Raw genomic sequence first — 20082 nt, 5'->3', positions numbered from 1 at the left:
AGGCTTGCCTGGTTAATAAGAGAGGTTGGTAGAGTGGAATCATCAATGGGTGCAACCACTTCTTAAAAGGGTCCTTTTATTGTTACATGGATAAAGTCTTAAACTCCCACAGAAAACACTAAAAACCCGCCTCAAAACCATATACCTCAAAATCATGAAATCAGGCTTATTTTTCCTATCGGGTCCGTGCTAAAATCGCAATCAGCGTTTTGTCATCCATAGGTCCTATTCACGAGGGAGGGCTAACCGCCGATCACCGATATCGGCTTCGGCCAATCGCGTCGATCCTGCTCATATATAATGCTCTGATGCCCCGATAATGGTTCTGTCGATTGGTGTATCGCTGATCCGACTGCCCAATCGCCGATATAAGCTTATATATATATATATATATATATATATATATATATATATATATATATATATATATATATATATATATATATATATATATATATATATATATCTATATATATATATGACCGCTGATTGCGATTGCCTCTGATACGCCGATCTGATCTAGTCGGAGATTGGCAATCGGGGGTTCCATGGCCCAATTCTTAAGTCTGCCCTCATGTGACCTCCGATTTCGATTTTCCTTTAAGGCTTTAAGACCCATTTCTAAAGGAAATTCCTCTTTTTCTTAAGGATTGAAGAACCCTTCTTTTTGCAATAACTTCATCATCCGAACTCGGATTGAAGTACCGTTTGCGCTATTGGAATCAGAAAGAAGAGATCTCTACTCTGGTCCTAGGTTGACTTCATTCTGATTGCTTTGATTTCTGAGTTTTTCCATGCCATTGTATCTGAAGATCCACCTAGATCACAAACAGGTCGAGTTCTAATGTTTCCCTGCTTTTATTAGCTGACATAGGAGAAAAACTAGGGATATTTTCTTAGTCAACTCATTCCCTTGACCCATAGAAATTCATTAGGGTTCACTAACTCTCTTCCTAAGGTAACAGACAGAGTTACTTTGGGCACTAATGCACCCTTAGCCTTGCTAGGAAGATTTATAAACCATGTTGATAATGTTTAGGCAGCGTTAGCTTGACAATTGGGCTTGTGAACTTGGTCAGTCCTTCAGCCATCATGTCTTTATCATCTGAGTTGATGAGGAGGTAATTTTCCTGTATAACAACAACTACCTTAAAGTTTTATGAAATATTCCCATCCTTGTTATTGGAGGAGACGAAACGGAAAAATACGGAGGGCTAGAATGGATATTCCTTGTCTGTATGAGGACTATCCCATAATAGAAACAAAAATAAGTCCTCGAGTGGGAGATATAAATCTAGAGGGAGATCTAAATGTCCAGGAGAACCTGTAAAGGTGTGTTGGAAATGTGGAAAGGAAAGGCACTTCAAAAGGATTGTAGCTCTAAAGCTCCTTATAAAGGAAAGATATCTCATGATGCTCCTTTTATAGAGGCGAAAACCACCTCAGATGAAGGTGGGGATGTGTAATTGGATTCTTCTTAAAGTACACATTTAGATCATGAGGCATGTTTTATTCGCTCAGGTGCATCCTTTCACTTCACTCCCCATAGGGAGTGTTTGTGTGAGTATGAGAAATATTATGGTGGTGATGTATTCTTAGGGGATGATAGGAAGGCTAGAATTGTCGGATGCAAGAAAGTCAAGCTGAAGTTGTAAGGTGGAAGGATTAGAACACTTCCTGGTGTTCTGCATATTCCTGCATTGGCCAGAAATATGATTTATGTAAGAAATATGGATGATGCATGTTTAAAAACGGTGTTCGAGAAAGACACCTGCAAGATGGTTCGAAAAGCACTAGTATTGATGTGGGGAGTTTGGATTGGAACTTTGTACAAGCTTCTGGATAACACTATTATTGATAGGTGCAACAGTTATGTGGTTCTTGAAAGTGGAGCAGAAAACCTCGTGGCCTCTAGAGAAAAGACCATGCTGTGGAATCAAAGGCTTGGACATATTGGAGAGAAGGGCCTTCGAATACTTCGCGTTAATGGTATGGTAGAAGGTATGTCTAACTACTCTTTGGATTTCGATTTATATCAACATTGTGTATATGGGAAGCATAATCGGGTGAGTTTCCCCTCTAATGCTAAGAGGGCAAAAGAAATATTAGAGCTTGTGCATAGTGATGTGTTTGGACCTGTGCCAATTCCATCATTGGGTAAGTTTGTGTACTATGTATCATTTCTAGATGACTTCTCAAGGAATACATGGATATATTTCCTTGGGAAGTAATCTGAAGTCTTTGAAAGGTTTAAAGAATTTAAGGCTCTAGTGGAAAACCAGATAGAGAAGAAGATAAAGGTGTTGAGGACAAATAATGGTGGAGAGTTCTGCAAGAAGGAATTTGAAGAGTTCTATAAGAAGTGATGTATAACATGGCATAAGACTACTCCATACACACCTCAGTAAAATGGATTTGAAGAAAGAATGAAAAGGACGTTGATGGAAAAGGCAAGAAGCATGCTTAGTGGTGCCAATTTAGGACAGGAATTCTGGGCAGAGGTGATGGAGACTGCATGTTACCTAGTTAATAGATCACCTTCATCATCGTCAGAGGATAAGTCTCCACATGAGGTATGGACAGGTAAGAAACCCTATCTTTCACAACTGAGGATATTTGGTTGTGATGCATATTTATATGTTCTAAAGGAGAAAAGAACCAAGTTGGATAGTAAATCTGAAAGGTGCATCTTTATTGGGTATAAGGATGTTTTAAAAGGTTATAAGCTTTGGAACCTAGAAATAAGGAAGGTTGTGTACAACTGAGATGTGGTTTTTATAGAGGTGAAAGATGTTATTAAACATGAATTCCTACCAAAGGAACCTAACAATATAGAGTTTAAGCTAAAGGAGGAAGAATCAGACTCTACAGCAGACAAGGAATCAGAAGATGAAGAGCCACAAACTCCATATATGAGAAGATCAATTCAAGAAATAAGGCCAATAAAAGGTATAGTCCATCTACTTTATGTTCAATTTTTTCTTTATATATTACTGATGATGATACCAGAACTGTTAAGGAGGCAGTAGATTCATAGGATGGTAAACTCTGGAAAGAGGCCATGGTTGATGAAATGGCATCTTTGGACAAAAATGAGGCTTGGGATTTGGTGGAGTTGCCGGCTAGAAGGAAACCCATTCAAAGAAAAATGGTGTTTAAGAAGAAGATGAATGTAGAAGGAAAGGTGGAGAAATAGAAATCTTGGTTAGTAGCAAAAGGTTATTCCTAGGTGCCAAGAATTGATTTTGGTGATATTTTTTCTCCTGTTGCCAAGGTAGCTTCTATTAGATTACTTTTATCTGTTGTTGCTACTTTTGATTTTGAGGTAGAAAATATGGATGTGAAGACAAAATTTCTTCACGAGGATCTGGAAGAAGAGATCTACATGAAGCAACATGAAGGCTTCGTGGTGAAGGGAAGGAAATAACTGGTATGCAAGTTTAAAAAGTCTCTATATGGGTTAAAACGGTCACCAAGGATGTGGTATCAAAAATTTGATACATATATATAGGGACTTGGCTTCCCCAGAAGCAAAGAAGATCACTGTGTATATTTTAAATTAATTGGTGACCATGTTATTTATCTGATCTTGTATGTGGATGATTTTAAATGACAAAGAAATTATCCAAGATTAGAATACCCAATTGTCCTTCAAATTCAACATGAAGGATCTTGGTGCTGCAAACTATACCTTGGGTAGGGAAACTAAAAGAGATTGGGCAAAGAGGAAGCTCTGGTTAAACCAAAGGAAGTATGTTGAGACAATACTGCAGAGGTTTAATATGTAGGATATTAAACCGGTGAAGGTTCCTATTCCTATAGTTGTAAAGTTATCTATTGAATAGTGTCCCAAGACACAAGTTGAGGAAGAGGACATGTCCCATGTTCCATACACAAGTGCAATCGGTAGCCTGATGTGTGTAATGGTTTGTACTAGACCAAATATTTCACGTGTAATGGGAGTATTGAGTAGCTTTATGTCAAAACCAGGGAAGGAGCATTGAACAACAATGAAGCAAGTTTTTAGGTATTTGTGTGGCACTAGTGATTATGGTTTGTGCTACCAAGGAATGCCAGGATTGGAAAAAGTTTTGAAAATATGTGGCTTTGTTGATGAAGACTAGGTTAGAGATCTAGATCAGAGAAGATCTACAAGTGGTTATTGTTGGAGATCAGATGCACAACAATAAACTAAAATACTCAGCAAATAAATCAAGCACAAAACACAGAGGAATTTAACGTGGTTCACCCAACAAATCTGGGCTACGTCCACCAAACATAGGCATCGGCAATTCTTATTAATCAAACAGGAGATTACATAAATCAAATCCTCACAAACTCTCACACCCTCATCAAACAATTCGTATGGATACCTGTTATATAGCAAAGAGAATCTAACTGCCTCATAAATCCTCTCAACTCAAATTTAGGATGCATTAACTCCCTCCCAACAAACTGGAGCTAATCTAGGAACTGATTCCTATTGTTGTCATCTACTGAGATTTTGCCTATCTTATACAAAACAGAAAATCTCAACAATCTCCACCTTGACAACAATTAGCCTGATGCCCTGTTATTATTATTTTATCTTTTCTGCAAGCCAAGAGAAGCCAAACACCAGCGTAGCTTCTCTAACAAAACTGGTTTCGTGAACATGTCTGCACAGTTTTCCTTTGTATGCACCTTTTCAAGAGAGACTCCCCTTTCAGTGATAACCTATCTTACAAAATGGTACTTAATTGGAATATGCTTTGATTTACTATGATAGGCCGGATTCTTAGCCAAATGTATTGCACTTTGACTATCACAAAGTAACCTGATGTTGTCTTGTAACCTACCAAACTCACCAAGCAAACCTTTCAACCAAACCGCCTCTTTGCAAGCATGCAAAGCAGCAATGTATTCTGCTTCAGTAGTGGATAAAGCGACAATGTTCTGTAGCTTTGACATCCAGCTTATAGCTCCACCTGCAATAGTAAAGACATACCCTGAAGTTGACCTTCTCTTATCCAAATCACCTGCAAAATCGGAATCAACATATCCACAAACAAATTCACTACTCTTATTGTAAGTGATACAATAACTACTTGTGCCTCTCAAATACCGAAGCACCCATTTCACTGCTGACCAGTGTTCTTTACCCGGATTTTCCATGTACCTGCTGACAACCCCAACTGCATGTGAAATATCTGGTCGCGTACACACCATCGCATACATTAAACACCCTACTACATTAGCATATGGAATTCGAGACATATAATCCTTTTCTTCATCTGAATTAGGACATAAACTCGAAGAAAGCTTGAAATGGGAAGCGAGAGGGACTGACACAGGCTTCACGTTATTCATACCAAACCTCAAAAGTATTTTCTCAATATACTTCTGTTGTGGTAGCCATAGCTTACCATTGCTCATGTCTCTGAAAATCTCCATGCCCAAAATCTGTCTTTCTGCTCCTAGATCTTTCATATCAAATGTCCTTGCCATCTGAGCCTTCAACCTGTTGATTTCTTCTATGCTTTTGCTTGCTAAAAGCATATCGTCAACATACAATACTAAGATAATGAATATGCCATTATTTAACTGTTTAAAATAAACACAATGATCATATTCACTTCTAACATATTTCTGACTCAACATGAAAGAATCAAACTTCTTATACCACTGCCGAGGCGACTGTTTCAGGCCATATAAAGACTTGTTGAGCCTGCAGACAAATTTCTCATTGCGATGCTGAACAAACCCTTCCGGTTGTTCCATATAAATTTCCTCATCTAAGTCACCATGTAGAAATGCAGTCTTAACATCTAATTGCTGCAACTCTAAATCAAGCAAAGCCACTAATGCTAACACAATTCTAATTGAAACAATTTTAACCACTGGTGAAAAAATCTCGTGAAAGTCAATACCGGCTTTCTGAGAAAACCCTTTTGCAACCAGCCGCGCTTTGTACCTGTCTTCCGTATCATTCACACCCCATTTCAGCTTGAAAACCCATTTACACCCCACAGTTTTCCTGCCTTTCGGAAGCTCAACCAGATCCCATGTGTCGTTCTTACTTAAGGCCATCATTTCGTCCTTCATGGCTGCTTTCCACTTGTCACTTTTCGAACCTTCTATTGCTTCCTGATAGCACAGAGGTTCATCGTCATTAGCAGTAAATGCAACTGAAGTAACATAATCATCATACCTTCTCGGTGGTCGTTTGATTCTTGTCGACCTCCTTAATGATGTTTCTGGCGCTTCCTTGATTGGTTCACTACCATCTGTAGGAACTTCTTGATGACCAGTATCTGAAGCCTGTTCATGATCTATACCTGAACCCTGTTCATGTTCTAATTCTGAAACCTGTTCATGACTAGTATCTGAACTATGGTCATCATGACTATCATTAGAAATGCTATCAAACTGAATGTGCTGAAAATTAGATACATCATCCTGTTTCAATCTACTATCTACATCTAACTGTACAAGAGAGGATTCATTAAACTTTACATCTCTGTTGATGATGATTTTGCGGGTAGTAGGATCCCACAATCTATATCCCTTTGTTCCAACACCATACCCAACAAAGATATACCTTTTCGACTTTGGATCTAATTTAGTTCGTTGATGTTTAGGCACTAGAGCATATGCATCACAACCAAACACTCATGAGTTTAGAATAGTCACAAGGGTGTCCTTTCCATACCTCTTGCGGGATCTTGCAGCCTATCGCCGTTGATGGAGATCGGTTTATCACATAACAAGTTGTTGCCACTGCTTCCGTCCACAACTCCTTTTGCAACCCGGCGTTACTCAGCATACTCCTTGCTCTCTCTAGAAGAGTCCTATTCATGCGTTCAGCAACTCCATTCTGCTGAGGAGTATAAACCATGGTCTTATGTCTCTCGATCCCTGTATCCTTGCAATAGCTGTCAAACTCCTTGGAAGTAAACTCACCATCATTGTCAGTTCTTAAACATTTTATTGTTCTACTAGTGTTGTTTTCTACCAATGCTCTAAACTGCTTGAAAACTGAAAAAACATCAGACTTCCTTTTCAACATGTAGACCCATACTTTCCTAGAAAAGTCATCAATGAATGATACAAAATAAGATGAACCACCATATGAAGTTGTAGGAGCTGGACCCTAAACATCTGAATGGATATAATCAAGTATGCTTTAACTAGTATGTTTGCCTGTTTTAAACTTTTGTTTACTTTGTTTTCCAAACAGACAATGCTTACAGAAATCTAACTTTCCATATTTTAGATTTGGAAGTAACTTTCGATCAGCCAAAATTTTCAACCCTCTTTCACTCATATGCCCCAATCTTTGATGCCATAAGTGAATGGAACTACTGTCATGTTCAGACACTGTAGACACAAAATCTAACCCTGTACTTCCTTCTAACTGAAATAGATTTCCTACCTTCTTAGCTTTCATAACTAGTAAGATGCCTTTGTAAATTTTCATTAATCCACCTTGAATTACAGTTTTATATCCATTTGAATCAAGTGCTCCTAATGAAATCAAATTTTTCCTTAAATCTGGTACATGCCTCACATCAGTTAATATTCTAGTTGTTCCATCAAACATTTGTAGTTGTATGCTCCCAATCCCCACAATATTACATGTTACATCATTACCCATGTACACAACTCCATCATTAATTGATTTATATGTCTTAAACCATTCTTTATGGATACACATGTGGTTTGATGCACCAGAATCTAACAACCAATGTTGACCATGATTTGACACATTAACTGATAATACTTCATCACTCATACCTGAACCAGATGTCGAACCTGTATCTGTCGTATTCGCCTCCTTCTTCTCTGTCGAAGAATCTGCTTTAGAAGTTTGCTGCTGTCGCTTCCAGCAGTCCTTCTTTAAATGCCCTGATTTGCCACAAAACCAACACTTTAGCTTACTCTTCTTCCCTTTCGACTTTGAACGTGAGTCGCTCGGCCTCCTAGAGTGTCTTTCTTTCGAACGACCTCTAACCATCATAGCTTCTGATGTAGAGGTTTCAGAATGCGACCTTCTCCTTGTTTTTTTCGATAATAAGGATGCAAATACATCATCAAACTCAATAGTTTCTGATGAACTAAGACTTATAGAAGTAACAAAATGATCCCATGATTCGGGCAACGAGCACAATAAAGTAATAGCTTTATCCTCGGATTGAATATTTACCTCTATACTTTGTAATTGCACAAGAAGAGTATTAAAAGCATTTAAATGATCAGCAATCGATGTACCTTCCTTCATTCGCAAACTGTACAACTGTCGCTTCAGGAGAATCTTATTGGTTAAGGATTTGGTCATGTACAGTTTCTCCAGTTTCAACCACAAACCAGCAGCTGTTGTCTCCGACACGATATTAAACAGGACATCATCAACTAGACACAATCGAATAGCACTTATCGCTCTTTCATCCATCTCGGCCCACTCATTATCTGTGATGTTGTAAGGCTATCTGGATTTGCCCAACAACGCCTTTTCCACACCATGTTGGACAAGCAAATCATACATCTTCACCTTCCAGATCTCGAAATTATTCTTGCCATTAAACTTCTCAATTTCAAAACGGGCACTTTGAGTTTTCGCCATCTTCTATCAACAAAAAACACAATAATCTCCAAAACCCAACTTTTAAATACCAGCAATTAAAAAATTGGCTATGCCTTATATGCCTTTGCTTTTACAAAAAAAAACTTTTTGTTTGTTTGTTTACTGTGAAAATTGGGCAATAAAAAAAATAAGCTCAAAACAATTTTCATTGTTGACTTTCCTCTCAATCCACGGATCAAATCCCATATATGCGATTATGGTTAAATTAGAACTCAACGCTAGCAACAAAGCTTTAAAGCCTCCACCTTCTTTCACAAAAGTAAGACGGTTTTAAACGACTTGTCCTAATACAAACATGGGTTTTAATACAAACATGTTCAAACCCCATGAGATGCACAGTTGAACAAATATTTTCATTCCTCATAATCGAAAGTCTCAAGTGCTCGACAATTCAACTTTTATTTTTGGCCCTTCACATCTCTTTAGCCACAACACTACACTTGCAAACCATCGCCAAAAACGTGCCGATGTCGCAAACCAGGGAAAAATTGAACTTGTACGAACACAAAATTATTATATCACAAATCGTATCACCGCTGCATTGCAATTTTTTATATATTTGGTGTTACACTGCTCAAACTACGAGATTTTCCACGCTGAATTGCAATATTTATGTATCTGAATTGCAATGTTTATGTATTTGGCACGGTAAAAAAAAAAATTTCACAATTCTACCAGCAATCAAAGGAATGCTCCCGCAGGGTTTACGCACCACCAGTTCACACAGGTAAGGCTCCAGCACGTCAATGCACCAGGTACCAGTTCACGCAGGTAAGGCTCCAGCACGTCAACGCTCCACATGCAACACACCAGGTACCAGTTCACGCAGGTAAGGCTCCAGCACGTCAACGCTCCACAGGCAATGCACCAGGTAAGGCTCCATCACGTCAACGCTCCACTAGGTTTACGCACCAGGTAAGGCTCCAGCACGTCAACGCTCCACCAGGTTTACGCACCAGGTACCAGTTCATGCAGCAGGCACCAAGCACTTCCAGCGCCTTTGCGCTCCACCTCCAGTACGCAAGTCCAACTCGCCTCGGTTCTCGGCCTCCAGCAATCAACAACGCCTCCAACATGCTCTGATACCACTTGTTAGAGATCAGATGCACAGCAATAAACTAAAATACTCAGCAAATAAATCAAGCACAAAACACAGAGGAATTTAACGTGGTTCACCCAACCAATCTGGGCTACGTCCACCAAACATAGGCATCGGCAATTCTTATTAATCAAACAGGAGATTACATAAATCAAATCCTCACAAACTCTCACACCCTTATCAAACAATCCATATGGATACCTGTTATATAACAAAGAGAATCTAACTGCCTCATAAATCCTCTCAACTCAAATTTAAGATGCATTAACTCCCTCCCAACAAACTGGAGCTAATCTAGGAACTGATTCCTATTGTTGTCATCTACTGAGATTTTGCCTATCTTATACAAAACAGAAAATCTCAACAGTTATGTGTTTAACCTATTTGGAGGTGCAGTTAGTTGGATGAGCAAGAGACAATATGTAGTGGCACTTTCAATTATAGAGGTAGAATACATGACAACCACTCATGAAAGCAAGGAAGCAGTTTGGTTGTAGAGATTGTGTTCCAGTATGGGGTTAGTACAATGAGCTATAAGGATAGACTGTGATAGCCAAAGTGAAATTTTGTTGGAAAAGAACCCTTCTTATCATTTAAACAGAAAGCACATTGATGTTCAGTATCACTTTGTGAGGTATATGGTTGAGGAAAAAAAGGTGTTTCTAGTAAAGGTGGACACTTTGAAGAATTCTGCAGATGCATTGACGAAGTCTGTGAGCAGTGAGAAGTCTTCTTGGTGTAGAGAAACAATGGTCATTGCAGGGTTGGACAGATGACTAAGCTCTCATGTGACCCCCTATGTGGAAAGAAAACAACAAGTGGGAGAATGTTGGGTGTGTGTTATATTCTTTCCTTTGTTGGGCGTAGCTGGGGGGTCACAGGGGGGTGGTTGCCCCCCTACACAAGGTCTGGGGTAGTGTCTTGGGAATTTTATTTTTGGCCCTATATTAGGTAGGCGGACCTACCTATGGTTTTGGGCTTGGGTTTCGCACATGGTTTTGGGCAGGATGGTTTTATGCCCATGGTATTTTGTAGATGTGGTTAAGGGAACTACGATTATGTTCTACTCCAGGGTTAATGGATTGGGGTTTATGAATGCTTTGGCATGTATATGTATTGTAACATTGAAAGGAATATAATAAAAAATCAATCTGGTAGTCTCAATTTTGGGATTCAGGGGAAAATATATGTGTATTTGTTTTGTGTTTCTCGCTACTGTATATATCTATATATATATATATTTAAGAATATGTTTGCAGGTAATTTATGTACAAGGTGAAAATCAAAAAATTTCCATGTTCGTCATTCACCCAACTAGGCATAAGAACACAATCAAGTTGCATGAGCTTCATGGCTCCAAACTCACTTATATCTAAAATTATAAAAGGTCCCAACTAATGCATATGAATCTTCCCACGGTGTTCTAAACACTTTTTGGTGTAGAGAAAAACCTAATCTCCAACTAAAAATGGATTACTCTTAATATGATGATCATTTCAAGCCTTATACCTTTGTTTCTCTACACTTTGATGGGGGACTGCTAAAAATAACTACTTGTCAAGTTCTCATAAACCCTAAAGATGCTTCACAAATAAATCATCATCATAAATTTTAGTGGTTTGCATAATAAATAAATTGGGAACAATGAACTTAGCAGGAACCACAACCTATCTACCATACACGAGATGAAAAGGAGTATACTTCTGCAACTTTTTTGTAGTAATATGATAAACCCATAAAGTAGCAAGAACCCTTTCATCCCAATCATCCATGTTAGAATAACACACTTTAGTTAGTCCCTTCTTTAGAATCTTGTTGAAGGATTATATTGTTCCATTTGCTTGTGGATGATAAGGACCGCTCTTGTGATGTTATACTAGGTACTCTTGCATTAAGGTTGTAATAGTGTTGTTGATGAAATGAGATCCTTGATCACTTGTCAGACTCCTTCAACAACCAAATATGGTAATACTATTCTCAAATATAAATTTGGTTGTAGTACTAGAGTGAAATATTTTATAAGGGCTTCTTATGCCCATCTAGTCAGGTAATCAGTTGTGGTGATGATATATTGCAATTTTCTAACGAAATGCAATGGAATCTCATCTCGATGAGAAGACCATTCAACTCTATGATAAACATCACAATTCTTAGCAAACTCCTTCACATCCTTAAACAAATTTGGACACCATAGTTCTTCCTGTAGCACCTTTCTTGCAATGGCTTTCCCTGTTACATGTCCTCCTGCAACATGATGAGCACCAGTATTGTAGAAAGAATGTTGCAACTCCTGGGGCTACCAGCTTTACTTTATCAACCCGGGGTTCATAAAAACTTGGAGGTGACAGTGCTATATACACAAGTAAAAGTGACGGTTCTTATTTTTGTCACCGTTCAGCTGGCGAGATACCACTAGTTTTTTCAAGCCAGACTTCTATGGATTCAAAATAAGCTTGATTATTGATGAAAGAAAGAGAAATCTACTCTAGGAGAAAGCTTGTCTAGTACAATAAGGAAAAGGACTGAAAGCCAATGCTAAAGACACACCATTTCCTAACTAACTACTAAGAAACTATGCTTTACAAGAATGCCAAGCTAACATGTATGAAATGCTACTTTCCTAAGGATAAAAGTTGAAAACATCAAACATCGCTACTGTGCATGTAAAGGACTGAAATAAATCTATTTTTTCTTTTTATTCTTTTTATGGAAAAACAAGTGCGAAAGCTAATCCCTTTTGGTGATGTGGCGGGTGGCTTAGGGATGCTGGTGGATGGTTGGAATGTTTGGGAGACCCTTAGGTGACCTTGTGTGGCTTCCTGGAAGTTTTCCCTCAATTCGCCCTCAAAACAGGCCACTACAAGAAAACCTACAAGATGTCCTAAAAACCTACAAGATTCCTTATATTTCTACATGATACAGTCGAGAGCAAAACGATGGGTGCTGGAGGTGATGGAAGGCTTAGGGAAGGTGGTTTTTGGATGGAATGGAGTAAGAGGATCACTCACAACTCAAAACCAAGGTTGGGAGATGGTTGGATTTGCTCAACATGCTTGGAGAAGTTTCCATGTAAAATGATGACATTGGTGAAGGTCGTAGTGAAAGCAAGGAATGATTATGGATGGATGAAGTTGGAAGGAGGTTTCTTGCTATCAAATCTTTCTCTACTTCTAAAAGACCTACACTGCATCAAACAATAATATTTTCCCAAAAATCATGTAAACAAGAATAATTTCAATGAGTTGAAAAATAGAGTTTAATGAGCTAGCTATCTACTTCATGCATGAGGAAAATTTGCAGAATAAGATGAATGACTTACTTAACGTAGTTGAATCCCAAAATTATATCTAGAATAAGATGAAGTCATTGATGAGATCTATTGTAAGACTAAAAATGGAAGAAACGGTAATTAAATCCTACACTTGCAAACTGATCAAATCCTGGTTCAAGCACAGTAAACTCTAAATTCTATGAGAAAGCAGAAATCTGTCTTTTTGGAGCTGCATAGGGGTCCTTTCCTCAAATCATGATCCCTGAAGGATGAAGTTAGGCCAAGACACCTATTGACAGATTTTTGGTGTTCCTTCTATCCCTTCTAGCCTACTGCTGAAGTAAAGCACAAATGGAAGCAAACTAATAAACAAACTAATCAAATCTACACTACTTGCAATGAAATATTTCTATGGAAAATTTAACCATGAATCTATGAATCTATTATAAGCATACAGATACAATAAGAGGAGCCTTTACTCCTAGAGTTGGGCCCTAACCCAAGAGCTTCAGCCCTTTGAGTTAACTCAATACTGGATCATGAAAAAGCTCATTCTCATTATCAAAACAGAAAATTACATAGCAATGTCTTCCACAAGTATGGATCTCCAAAATAACTTGTGTTTTTACAACAAAAATTTGAATCCTAATGAGGCTCTAGGCCTCTTTATTTATACAACTGAAGTCTCCAACGACTTCCTTAAATATAGGGAGGCTCGGCTGCCAAACTCGAGATGAACTAACTCTTTGACTATCACTTGCTCGGCTTCCTTTTGATCTTCATGACTTGGTTGCTTGTAGTCCGAGCTAGTGTGATTGATGGAGGAATATTCAAATGAGGGAGGAGTAAATGAGGAGGATTTACCTCCTACAATCTCTCTTCCTTGTCCCATGTGAGTTTCAACCTTTAAGATTGCCAAAATTCCCTGATTTTCTCTCACAAACCTGCATTTAATGCACATTAGTCCACTAGGCACAATATCTCACTTTAACTCATCTCATTAAACAAAATATAATCAAAAACATGTAATAAGTTGTGAGAAGAGTCGATTTGACTAATCTAGGAGGTGAATGAAGCTCCATATAGTTACCCAATGATGAGGCTCATCACAACACCACTATGACATTCCCATAGGGTGTCATCTCTTTTATGGTTGAAAATTCACCTACACAAGATATTATAAAGTCCCAAATTATATATTTGACCTACAATCAACTAGTAATTGGTTGCTTGCACAACCAGATGCTTCTTCTAAGTGGTAGAGTATCCATTAAGAATTACTGTGACTTTGGCAGGATCCACTGATACACCATCCTTACATACAATGTGTCATATCAAAGTTCCAAAAGGCACAAAAAAGATACATTTCTTCAGGTTTAGAGAGATTTGTAGCTCCCTGCATCAGTCAAACATAACTCGCAACATACTAGAGTTCTTTTTCAAAAAATTGTAAACTATCCATTCATCCATGTAGACCTCCAAAAAAAAGTGTATATTCTCTAGGAAGGCTGCAAAGATTATTTAGGAAAAAATAGTAGGAGTCTTCTCGAGATTGAAAGACATAACATGATAGGTATATGACCCCCACTCAACGGTGAAGGTGGTTTTCTTCTTATCTTCCTCTACAATCCTAACTTGAAGATATCTAGAGAACCTGTCCTTGAAAGAGTAAGATTCTTGTCCCACAACATTATTTACACTTCATCACTAAAAGGAGTTTGGAATGGATCATAAACACAAGAATTATTGAGGTTTTGGTAATCCATGCAGACCCTAATATCATTTGAATCTTTCTTATCTTGAATAACGATAGGATTAATCCAGTAAACTTCATCAATAGGAAAAATAAGTCCCTCAACTAACATCTTATCAATTTCCCTCTTGACCTTTTCTTTCACTCTTGGGTTCAAATAATAAGGATGATATTTTATTGGGTGAGCATTAGGTTTCAAAACAATATTCATTTCTCACAAATATTTTTTGATGCCTTTAAGCTTTGAAACTGATGCAGGAAACAAATCCTCATATTCAAGTAAATACAAAATATCCTTAGTGGTTTGTTCATCCCAATAATCACCAACATATGCCATATTAGGTTTATCTTCAAAACCAATCTTATGATCGTGCAACTTCAAAGGCTTCAAATGAGGGGCATCCTTTACGGGATCATTCATAATGCTCCTTTCTACTTCAAATTCTTGGAAAGATAAATGCCTTAATTCTTATAATTCATCATCTTCAAGTTCCCTGTTTATTTTTCCATAAGCAATTACTTCTTGGAATCTATAATTAGGCATAATCCTGCAACTGAGATTACTAACAAACTCAAAAATTGGTTTCCCGATAGGGAACACTACCCTCTTGATCATCTTCAGAGCTTAAACAATCCATATATCCTCATCTAAAAAAGTGAAATCACTATAGAATTGAGATTCTAAGGCATCCCATTCTATTGTATGCCTCTTCATTTCCTCCTTCAAGAACCAAGCTTGAGGAAGTGTGCCCAAAGTATGAATGAATTGAAGTACCCATAGCTCAACAAGAAATCCAACAATTTCCTAAACAACACTACAAGTTTGAACATGTTTATGTGGGTTAGTATAAATTTCACAAATACGAATTTCATTCACGCTCTTCTTAGGTACAATGAATCGACATAAAATGACAGAAGTAATTGAGTCCCAAGTTTAGAACTAGTTGCAGTGAGCTCCCCACCATCAAGCATGAGTAGCTTGCAAGACAACATCCATCAAGGGAATCCTCTAACTATATTCAATTTTTAAGTCGACTTCTTTAATAAAATCAGCTACATGACTAATAACATTAAGAATAGTACAGTACCTTACCTTTGTACCAATCCATCTAGTACAATGAATAGTGGCACATCTCCTAGAATATAACTCATGGTCTACCTATTTCCAATCTACCAATGCAATCTTTGAACCAACTTCAGTTTCTTGAACACTACTCCAACTAATAGAACCATTTGTTGTAGGATTAACATAATCCTCCCTCTTCATTGTATTTAATTGATATAGTTGACTGAGAACATTATTGTTCTTTGATTCATTGACGGGCTCCATGAACCTAGGACCTTGGTAAGGATCCAAAGGTTATATGACTCTAACTCCATCCACCTCAAAAGTCATGGTTTCTCACTTGAGATTAATGATGGCATAGTTTTCAAATGCCTAGTCCACTCCCAACAAGGTTGGATAAAGATCCGTGTCCCCAATAATATCGATGACTTCAATGTTTGCATAGGTATTTACTCTAGCGATGTTTACTTCTACATCCTCCAAATGGCTAATAGGGAGAATGAAATATTGGTTGGTCATGCACAACTAGATTGGATAGAATACTTGCTTGGGTCTTTCCAACACTTCCCAAGTTTTCCATGGAAAAATATTCACATCGGAACCATAATCCAACATTGTATCTTCAATTTAGTATCCTGTAATTTGTGCATTTATGCAGAATTCTCTTCCAGTTCTTTGCTTGTTACAACAAACCCAGCTTGTATGTTTTTTTGTCAATTTTACATAAATAGGACACTTTTAAAGACCCTCAAATTTTACAACACCTTTTAGTTTCTTCACAACTAACGAGACAAGTGCTCATCAGTCAAAATATCCATGAACAATTTTAGCCACTCCATAACAGGGTGAGATGCTCCTTGAAAGAATTGAAAACCATTTCTTTCTCTTTTCTCCTGCTTTATAGTCTTAGGACTACAATAAGATTTTAATTATTTAAAAATATCAACAACATATTTATATAATATTCCTTTTGTTGAATAGGATCATACAGTTTCCTTGGAGATGCAGTTTTTGTTATATCAGGTTGTTCAGGAACATACTTATCATCTCCAATTCACTTTCCTCCTCTCGTAAAAATATTAATATTAGGCTACGGAATTGATCTAGGATATCTTGGCTCTACATTGATTAAGTTAGCACCCCTCTTCATGTTGCACTCTTCCCATTAGGCATTCAACTCTAGGAAATTTTTAGTTTTGTGAGCATTCACTCGACAATGAGAACACCAAGGCCTCCTTGGAAATGGAAAATGAGAAACATGACCTCCTTGGTCACATTTATAACATTGAATTGGACCTCTTTCTCCATTCCTTCCTTTTTTATTTCCACAACCATCTCTTCCTCGAGGTGACTCATTGACTCGAAATGTGATATGATCTAATCAATTAGCCACAGATTCCAAGGCTCTACAGTAGTTTGTATGGTTAGTGGGAGACCCAAAAAACTCACAAAACATATTATTAGGTACATTTGAATATTTTTGTAAAATAGGACAAAGTTGATGGGAATGTTCATAAGTACGACATATTTCACAATACTCGTTAGCAGGCATACCTTGTTGATTAGGAAATGCATGGTACTAGGTATGTCCTTGAAAAGGAACACTTGTTGAGACTTGCACAACACCTCCAGAAGGTCCTACATGTAGTGGGGGATGTCTTAGAAATACATTAGAAGGTCTTACACCTCATGACCTCATTCATTCTCTAGCATGATGGCCCTCTATATGGCATATTATACACCAAACTTGGTGACAGCCAGGTTTGGAAACATTCATGTCCTTGAGATTTTCAATTAAATCAACAATTTGATGCTACAAACCAATTATAGTAGGATCACTAGAAGAAGAACCTTCTCTAAAATCATGAGGATACCCTACCATTTCCTCTATCTTCATGGCTTGCTCCAATGTCTCATGTATATTATCAATCTTATGTTGTGTGAAGGGAATCTTGGTCAGAGGTAACAATGATTTGATGAACCAATATTTCTGGTGATGTGGATGAGTTAGATAAGTCATCTTCCCAACAACATCTTTGAATCTCTGCATACACTCCCATGCAGTTTCTCCTTTTTACTGCTTAATGTCCCACAACTCAGCTAAGCCTTTCTACTTGAACTGAGGCAATTTGAAATCATTAATGAATTCCTATCTAACTGCATCCAAAGTCAAATTTTCCTTTGTTGGAAGCCACTTGACAAACCATCGAAGGGCTCTATTCCTCAATATAGTCTAAATGTTACTTACTTTAAAGTCTTTTGGAGTCTATCTCGGTCTCGAAATAACTTCACAAAAGTACTAATTTTTTTCTATATCCTCATCTCCTCGCTTGAAAACTCAGGACACCAAGTAAATGATCTAGATACGTTCTGAACCATTGAAGTATGACTAGGTGGGACTAACTTGAATCCTCTCGAACCAGGTTGTGAACAAGTTGCAGAATGCGAGTGACTACTGCTACCAGAACTACCATTTGGATACACCTTATGAACTCTATGAAACTTGAAGGTCTTGACTAACTTATAAATGAAACTTACAATAGTTTGATAGCGTACAAGGGGAAGGGTAGGGAGAGAGCCAACCACACTAATACTTTGCATATTTCTTCTTGAAGGGGAGGAATCATCCTCATGAAGTATTCTTCTCATAACAAAGAGAGTCTCCTCATCGACAAGAGTATTTAGATAAGTCATCATAATATTTTGACCTGGTGTTTCTAGAATTCAATTCCTTTTGATTCATGATGGGCCTCATTATTAATAATTATGTTTCCTAACTCATCCCTTATAGCTCCTCCTCTTGCGCTATAGTGTGATCCTTATCTTATTGGCTCATTCTACAACTCTGGGTTGCTCATCTCTCCTCTCATCAACCTTGGATTGCTCAACACTTCACCTATCTGTTGTAACTCCCTTCACCTTCTTCTAATCTCATGTAACTTGTGTTCCCTCCATTCATGAAATATTCATGCCCTACTAATCACTCTAAATTGTTGTGCCTTCTACAACTACTTCTCCTTCATCTCAACTTCCTCTCAACTTTCACAACTTGTCATCATCTTCACCAAAAACCCTACCCCTGGTACAAGGGTTTACATTGCCATATTGGATTACTGAAATGGAAATAGCCTCTCTTCCACCATGAAAACTTTAATCCACACAGGGATCTCCTTTATAAACCGTCCTCTTAACATGTACTTGAACACTGCTTCAACTTAAATTAGAAAATGAATAATGATTCTCTGCAAAAAACTTTATGATATCACCTTCCAATGTGGCTTGTACCCAAAAGTGAACGTCCTTGTAAGTTCGTGATCCAACCGATGTAAAGCAACTATATTGGTTGTGGTCCAAGTCCTAAAGATTTAGCCAACACTTCTAGTTCCCAAGGTGTGTTGCAATCTACTCAACCAATGAAACAACTCCTCAGGGACACCAAAATATTTCATATTGATCGCATGCAAGATCCACAAAGAGAATCTCATCCATAACCCAATCTAGGTTATTTTGTCCTAATTTAGTTTATTGATGAACAAATGATTCAAGCTTCTCCTCCCACCATTCCTGAATACTACTTTTGATAATCCTAGTAACCATTACCTAAGAACCCAAATTAATCTTTAGGTCCTCACAATAGAACCATTTGTTGGTGAAAAATTTTGTTGTAGAGACCCAGGGTTCGACTTCAGGGTGCCAACAAAAACCCTATTGTAGTCTAGCATGATAGCGACATTTTTTTATCTTCTGCAAGGGAAGAAATTCTCACCTAAGGCATGTTGAGACATAAATGTGATGCTTAGGGTCTAAATCAGATGAGATCGCCCTTGATAAGAAATAAATACATGCCTTATTCATATCTTAACATAACAAAACTCAAAATTTTAAAGTAGGTATACAAACACCATAACAACCATAGACATCACACAATAAGATTCTTTGTAATGGTCTCCTCCTTTATCATTATCAGGCCAAAATAGTATTACATTTACAAATCTGAAATGACTTGGATAGATATATCAAATACCACTCCTAAAACCCCATTACATTAACAATATGATGCAAGATTACAAGAAAATATGAATAATGAGAATGGGTCCTAATTTCAACAGTGTAATGACCCTCTTCTGATGTCTCTCTTTGCAGCTTGCTCTGCATGTCTATATATCATTTTTTTCCCTTCGAACCTGTCTAGATTCATCCACCCTCGCTTGATGTAGTAATCTCTAACCATATTGACAAGATATATACCTGCTTTGTCCACATGCACTTG

Source organism: Pinus tabuliformis, chromosome Q, assembly GCF_031772625.1.
Source record: "Pinus tabuliformis cultivar Carrire ecotype Pingquan chromosome Q, CPIR1, whole genome shotgun sequence".
NCBI classification, from domain to species: domain Eukaryota; kingdom Viridiplantae; phylum Streptophyta; class Pinopsida; order Pinales; family Pinaceae; genus Pinus; species Pinus tabuliformis.
This window is presented reverse-complemented; position numbering follows the sequence as displayed.